Source organism: Trifolium pratense, linkage group LG3 (genome assembly GCF_020283565.1).
Source record: "Trifolium pratense cultivar HEN17-A07 linkage group LG3, ARS_RC_1.1, whole genome shotgun sequence".
Taxonomy (NCBI): Eukaryota; Viridiplantae; Streptophyta; class Magnoliopsida; order Fabales; family Fabaceae; genus Trifolium; species Trifolium pratense.
The window spans coordinates 26,582,869-26,591,225 of NC_060061.1; positions in this window are offsets into that span (position 1 = coordinate 26,582,869).

Genomic DNA, 8,357 nt, shown 5'->3' on the forward strand with positions numbered 1-8,357 from the left:
TATGCAACGGCATTCTCCTTCCAAAAAGTCTAAAACGAAAATGGTTTATGTCCCCAACTTGTTTCCACTATAGTACTATACTATGCAGCCAGCCATGCTATTTTTTAAACTTCAAGAAAGCGTTTCAACGCAAATTTGACTTGCGTATATGTCTATGTGTTTTTGTTGGTATGTCAAGTTACTTAGCATTAAAAGATCGGTAACTACTTCTCTAACCTCACATGAATTGAGGGTACTGTATATACCATTTGCCGACATGATACCAATCAAATTTAGATATATATGTGTCTAAGTCAAACATAAATAATAGTCTACCAAAAAATAATTTTGACTAATTTAATTTTCAATTAATTATATTTTAAGTTACTACTTTTCATTAATTATATTTTAGGTTACACATATTCTTATCATGGTAGCCTTATTATCATTTACTAAAACATTTTTCACAAATCTATTCGTTTTTTCTTACGGATTCATCTTTTCTTTCTCCATAAGATCAAAAAAAATCGTCGGCGCTTCGCTTGTCGCTGCCACTTCACTTGTCGTTGTCGCTGCTTCACTTGTGACCCTTGAAGATCGCCACTTCCTTAGACTCCGGAATCACTTCTCCATCATCGGTCACTTCACAATTGTCTTTAAGAATTTTGTTTCGGCTACGTTTATTCCAGAATCGGTTCATCTAGGTAACATTGATTTAATTCCTTGAGGGATTTGTAATTGCTATTTGAATTGTTAAATCCTTGAGGGATCATTGTAGGGAGCTTTCAGGCTTCAAATACAGGCATGACCTTGTTAGAGATGTGCTTTTTGATTTTTTTAGGTGCGCGGGAGTTTCTGCGAAGAGACATCAGTGAACTTCTTGACTGACGCACAAGAAGGGATATCGACACTCCGCCTAGCGGATGTTTTGGTGTATGGATGGGTAGGAGGAAAACATGCTTGTATAGATTTGACTAGAGTTTTCCCACTTGTGGGACTTGGGATCAGGGATTTTATTGTGGGGTGGGAAGCCCTCAAAGTTGTTTCAAGCAAAATGACCAAACATTAGAAAGCGTGATCCGACAATCTACACGTTTTTATATTGTTTGCATTCGACACTTTTGACTTTATAGCATCAGAGACTGTGTAAACCTTATAAAAAGAGTTTAAAAGGTCATGCATAATAATGTTGTTGTCCGTCTACCTTTTTTGTTCATATGTAATTATTTTATATCTATGTATAAATCTCAATAGAAATTAATCTAACATAGAAGAAGTTTAATTAGCTCATTTTCGACAAATGGATGATAGACTATTTTCTTTTATCAATTTAGTTGTCACTATTTTTAATATAACTTTTTAGTAAATATAATATATTTCAATTCTTGGACCAAAAATGTTTTTTTTTTAGGAAGCTAAAATAGTCCACCCAAATTGGCACCAAAGAGAATCGAACCTCAGACCTCAAGAGGAGCACACTCTCAGGTCCCAAGCCAATACCAATGCACCAACCCAAGTGGGTTTTGGACCAAAAATGTTAGTCCCACTATTAATTTATATCTAAGTTCACCCCTAATTTATATCATAAATCAAATTCATCGATAATTCAATAAATCTAAAATGTATAATTACAACTTCAAGTTTCTTCTAACTCCATTAATCACTTGAGTTTTTACCGGTAAAAGTGTTTAAGTAGCATGAGATCACATATCACTGAATTCCCAAGGAGAACATTTATACAACTTAGTTTTATTGATCTTATTTCTTGACTATTTTTTTTACCATCAGTATTCGATCTACTGAACCGCCTAATTTGGTTTGGGAATCAATTATGGCATCAAGTGATTCTAGTCCCTCGTGATTGCAGTTGTGGGGATCCAGCCGTAGTCCTGTCTACCAAGTCCAAGGTCAATCACGATTGAAGCAACTAACAATTGGTTCTTGACTAAATTATTAATCGTGAGTAAATTACGAACTTAGACCTAATCGAGAATATTGTCCAAAGGACTACGAAGAACATCACCATCGTTCTTACAATTGAGAGTTGAGTCTAACTTAACCATACAAAACCGACTTGTAAGTTGCGCATCATCTCTTAATTATAAATCCATGTTCAGACTAACTTACATATGATGTGAGACTTCTTAACACACTCCCTCACGCTCAGTATTATTGGGCTTGGTGCGTGGATATAAATGGTGGGTGACTCAATAACGAGTGGCCAAACGGATCTTGAAGAGGCTCTGATACTATCTTATAATTGAGAGTTTGACCTAACTCAATCCTACGAAATCAGCTTGTAAGGTGGGGATTACTTCTTACTTATAAACACATGTTTAGACCAACTCACATTCAATACGGGAACTTCTTAACGATCATCATGTCATGTCGGTAACATTAACATGCTTGGACAATATTGAACAATAATAGATATATTGTTTTTATTTTAAGTTTTTATAATTTTTTATAATTCTTGAAAATATATATACAATGTTTTCTTAAGTTCTTGATGTTTTGGTTTAATTGCTGCAAAATATATTCATTTTAAAATAAATCTCTATAATAATAATTTCAGTCCTTATTTTATGAGGCTAAAATCAAATACACAGATCAATTTTAATATGAATTAACTTTGCCGGAATTAAAATAATATAATAAAGACATAAAGCAAATAATCATTATGTGCAGAGATTAAAAAGAATTACATGAACTAAAATTCACACTTTTGATATTTGTGAGAACGATTTTCATATTTAAGCTATAATCAGCTAGTATCTCTAACATTTTGCATTTCTCAATTGATATTTTAGTTTGTATTTTAATTCTTAGTATGTGAATTATTAATTGCACAACTCACAAATGAGTTACAATGAAAAGGACAAAATTCATCAAAGCAAAAAGCTAGGCTTACCATGATGGAGCCTTCTTGCTTCTACCAACCAATGAATGTGATAGGGAAATTGGTTATTTCTAACATCATACGTGTCGACAAAACCAAGTCCACATTATGCATGCAAAATGGTAGCAAAAACTGTCACATTAGACACAAAAAATTGAAAAGAAAAGAAGAAAAACACATGCATTCACAATGTGTCTTATATGCTGGCTTTAGTTTGTTTCTCAAGCTTTTGAGAAGGAGAATTGGTCAAGAGCTAAAATTGAGTTGTCAATTTCTTTTCCACATCTATCATTTTCTTTCACTAATGTGTCATGTTCTTGTTACCATCAGAAAAAGACAACTCTTTCTCATTTTCTTTAACAACCTGTTGGACATAAATTTGGTATTTATCAATTAAATATAATTGGTGGGTCCAATATTTGTTTTGGAGGTTATATTATCAAAATAAAACTTTCAAAGTTGGTGTCGAGAACTCCCTATGTCGAAGCAGAAAAGCGTTTCGAGAGCTGTAGAAGATGCGTATAGTTTTGGTTTTACCAGAAGGCTATCGAAGGCGCAAAATCGAATCGAGAGACAGTTGGGCCAAGCCCAAAAAAGAAACAACGAACGGCCCAAAAGATCTTGGCGCGCGCTGAAGGAATGAAAGATGAAAGTGGAGAACGTGGTCGACGTGGCAAATGGAGGAGCGTCCAGATGATCGAAGAACAGTTACCACTTTGTAGTAGTATTTATAGTAGTTTTTCATTCAGAACAAGGGTCACAAAAATTTATACAAACATTCTCTCTAAAAATTCTAAGTACTCAGCGATCGAACGAACGGAATTCAAAGGAGAAATGTATGTTTTGTGAACCATCTTTATTTGTAATTGTTTTTCATTCAATGCAATGCAATTTGTTTTCCAGTAATTTTTTCTAAGTCTGAATCCAGATACTCGCTTGAGAAACTGCTACTTCGAGGCGATTCGAATTAGTTTCTCTTGTATGCTTTAAAATATTTTGGTTCCTAAATGTTTGTTTCCTTATTCAAACGAACATTCAAACAGTTTTCTTGAAGCGAATAAACACAAAATTGTCCTGAGATTTACTAGTTGATCTCGCGAGTTTAAATACTTAAACTAGCGGTTGTTTACCAAATTCCAACGTAAACAAATTGGCACGCCCAGTGGGACTGGTTTTGTGTTTGTTAAAGTTGTGTTTATTTTTATATTGTGGAATAAAAAACTTGTTACTTGCATATAACTCATGATAAGTTAGGTTATGGTTAAAACTACTCAGAGATCTAATCCTAGTAAAACTCCAAGTTCTAGTGCGATGAGTAGCGAAGCAAGTTCGAGTGGTGGAGTCGATCCACCTCCACAAAGTGTGGTAACATCTGAGTTAGTGAATGTTCCAATATTCTCCAGTCCAACCATTTCGACTGTGCATGATGTTATTCCAACTTTGCCAATTCCAACTATGGCAATTCCGTCCGTAACTGCTGGTTTTGGACGTTCGAAACCACCGTCAGGTCAGGGTTTTATGTATGGGCCTCCCCCTACACTTGGTTTAGGGATGCCAGGTTTCGAACCTGATAGGTATACTTCGTCAAGGGTAACTCCCACACCCTTAACGACTGCATCTGTGTTGTCTTTGAGACAACAAATGGATGAGAGCAACCATGAAATGGTTAATCTCTTAACACAACAAATGGGTACTGTGTTTAATCCATTAATTCAGAATACCAACGAGAGTTATCAAATGTTGGCATTTCAAATGAGTCGAATTGCAGATTTTTTTGGGACACCCCCACCACCTCCTAGAGTAAATCCCATTACTCCACAAGTAATACTCCCTGCAATGTCTTCGACTCCAGTGCAGCAAAGGCCAACCTATGTGGCTACTGAAACAGTTCCTAACCCAACACCTACACCAGTTGTACAAGAGGAAACCTATTATCCTCACGAGGTTAATCAAATGCCTCAATTAGTAAATCAAAACCCTCCTGTTATTAACCCAAATCCACAAGTGGTACATCAGAACCCTCCAGTGGTAATGGTTAGGAGGAACCAGGATCCTGACGAGGTAGTGCGAGAGGTGCAAAACAATAATTTGCTTGGCCAACACAATTTGGCTAACATGGTCGAAACGATTTTGGCCCAAAACGGCCTAAACACGGGTTGTCGAAGGCCAAACTTTGTCTCTGCCTTCACTGAATATGTGCTGCAAACCGAGTTACCAAGAGGTTGGAAAGTCCCAAAATACACTAAGTTTGCTGGGGATACTAATGAATCAACCGTAGAACATATTGCCAGGTATCTAGCTGAGTCTGGGAATTTGGCGAATAATGAAAATTTGCGAATGAAGTATTTTCCTAATTCGCTTACCAAGAATGCATTCACTTGGTTTACAACTTTGCCTCCCAATTCGATCAATAGTTGGGCCCAATTGGAAAGGATTTTCCACGAGCAATTTTATATGGGCCAAACCAAGATAAGTCTGAAAGAGTTAGCCAGTGTAAAAAGGAAAAACCTAGAGTCAATTGATGACTATTTAAATAGGTTTCGTTTGTTGAAATCCAGGTGCTTTACTCAAGTGCCTGAACACGAACTAGTGGAGATGGCTGCTGGTGGGTTAGATTATTCAATTCGAAAGAAATTGGATACCCAATACCTTCGAGACATGTCACAGTTGGCTGACAGAGTGAGACAAATCGAAAGGTTAAAAGCTGAAAAAGTTAGAAATTCTAAGTTTCAGAAAAAGAAAGAAATAGGTTTTGTTGATTCCTATGATAATGAAATTGATTATGAAATGAGTGATGAATGCTTAGATTTCGATGATAGTGATATTAATGTGGCTGAATTAAAGCCTGGGCCTCCTTACACTTGCAAATTGTTGAGGCCGTCGAATGGAAAAAATCCTATCGAACCAAAAAATGATAAGTTTGTTACCAAGACTTATACTTTCGACATTACTAAATGTGATGAGATTTTTGATTTATTGGTGACTGACGGCCAAATTATTGTGCCAAAAGATATGAAAATACCACCAATAGAACAAAGAAAGAAAAGAGGTTATTGTAAGTTTCATAATTATTTGGGACATAAAACTTATCAATGTGTTGTTTTCAGGGATTTGGTGCAAAAAGCGCTGAATGAAGGAAGGCTGAAGTATGCTGATAAGGCAAAGCCTCCAATGAAGGTAGATTCAGATCCCTTGCCACCTGCAGACGCTACCTATGTCGAAGTCTATGACTGCAACATGGTTGAAGTGATAGACGCTGCTGCTCCAATCAAGGCTGTGCCTGAAGAGGAGTATGAAAAGAGGGTACGTGAGGTGTACCCCAATGCTGAGGAAGAATTGGTGGACTTCCTAAATAGGTGCAAGCTGAAGAATGCTGAAGTGATGCTTTGCCCTAGATGCAGTGCTGTGTGCGACAAAGAGGCTACTGCAGGCCTTCAAAGTGTTGTACCTTATGCTGAAAACAAGAGAAAATGGCCAAAATCTAGGCCAAATCAGAAAGCTTGGCCTTACAAAGGAGCCAACTGGGGAAAGCCTATTACCAAAGGCCTTTCGATCCAGCAAAGGCTAGGCCCCCAAAACACTTTCAAACCATCTGGGAGAGCACCTGTTAACCAATGGGTGAGTGGACAGTACGTCACTTTCAATCGAAGGATGATGGAAAATGGAAGCTCTAGCAATGTTAATGTGAACATTGTATCTGAGCCCAAGGGTTCAAAAGTGGTAGCTGGGAAGGAAAAAGTGAATGCTGCCACTGAAGTCAACAAATACTCTTATAGGAATAACTATAAGGGAAAAAATCCTATGACCCGCACTCAATGGCGAAGGTTCCAGAGGAAACAAAAGTTGACAACAAAAGAGGCTGAGGCTGGGGGCAAGGCTGTAGCAACCCAGAAGGCTGAAAAGGTTGAAATGGCCAAGAGGCCAGTAAAGGAGAGGCTTTCCATAATATTGGAAGAGCCAACAGCTGAAAATGCCCAAGGAGGGGCAGAAGATGAGGATGACATGGAGGATGATGATCTCCTGGGTGAGGGGTCTGATTTTGATGTCATGGTCAATGTGGTGTCCATTCTGCCACTGGAATATGATGTGCCTACGGAAGTCAATGAGCTGGAAGAGGACTTCGAGGCCCTCAATTTGGCTGATCATAAGCCAATGTGTTATTATGTTATGCAAAATGGTTGTGTCGAAGAGCAAAAAGCTGTCTTCGAAAAGCCAGATCTGGGAATGCAGAACCACTTGAAAGCTTTGTTCATTAGGGCAAAAGTCAACAATGTGGGAATCAATAAAGTCTTAGTGGATGGAGGAGCTGTGGTGAACATCATGCCTCACTTCATGTTGAAGAAATTAGGTCTCTATGACACAGACCTTCATTCCCACAATGTGGTGTTGGCCAACTATGAAGGAAAAACTGGTCATTCCCTGGGGGCAGTGCAGTTGGAAGTTTGTGTTGGCAGTACAGTTCGAAAGACCTTGTTTATGGTCATAGCTGCCAAACCTAATTACAATTTGTTATTAGGTAGAGAATGGATACATGGTGTTGGAGCTGTTCCCTCAACCATGCACCAAAGATTAATCATCTGGAGAGAAGATGGTTTAGTCGAGAACGTAGAAGCAGATCAGAGTGCATATGTTTCAGAGACAGGCACTGTGACTTTACAGAATTTCGACAAAAACCTGGCCTCGATTGCTCCTTGTGGTGAGCAAGATGCTGCCTTCGATCCAAATGAAGTGGTATCAAAAAATGTATACCACTCAGTTAAGTTGCATCCAACCCATGGCTTTTGTTGGGAAAGGGAAGATATAGAGAAACCCTTGTGTGAGGATGCATACCCACCAGTGTCTGGATGGGTCAACCACGATGAGTTTGATGATTGAGTCCCCAGCATGGGATCGAATTACGGCTTACGCAGCCGAGAATAGAATCAAAATGGCTCTTGAGGCCATTAATGTTCAAGAAAATATGGCTGTCGAAGCCAACGATGACTTAAGGAACGAACTGGCCTTGGAGGCTAGTGAAGTAAATGATGGGAAAAAGCAAAGGTTAGATTGCATCTATGATGATGAGCCTTTGGGTTTTGAGAAAGATCCACATAGTTCGATTCAGAGAATGCAAGCCCAAGACCCTTTGCAGGAGGTTGATATTGGAGATGGCTCTGTTAAAAGGCCAACTTACATTAGTGCCAATATAGACCCAACCTTAAGAGAAAAAATGGTCGAGTTGCTTAAGAAATACAGAGATTGCTTTGCATGGGACTATAACGAAATGCCTGGGTTAAGCAGAAATCTTGTGGAGCATAGGCTACCCCTTCGACCAGATAAGAAACCTGTAAAGCAGCTTCCAAGGAGGTTTGCACCAGAAATCATGACAAAGATCAAAGCAGAAATTGAAAGGTTGCTCAAATGCAAGTTCATTCGAACAACCAGGTATGTGGAATGGTTAGCTAACATTGTTCCTGTTATTAAGAAAAACGGATCACTT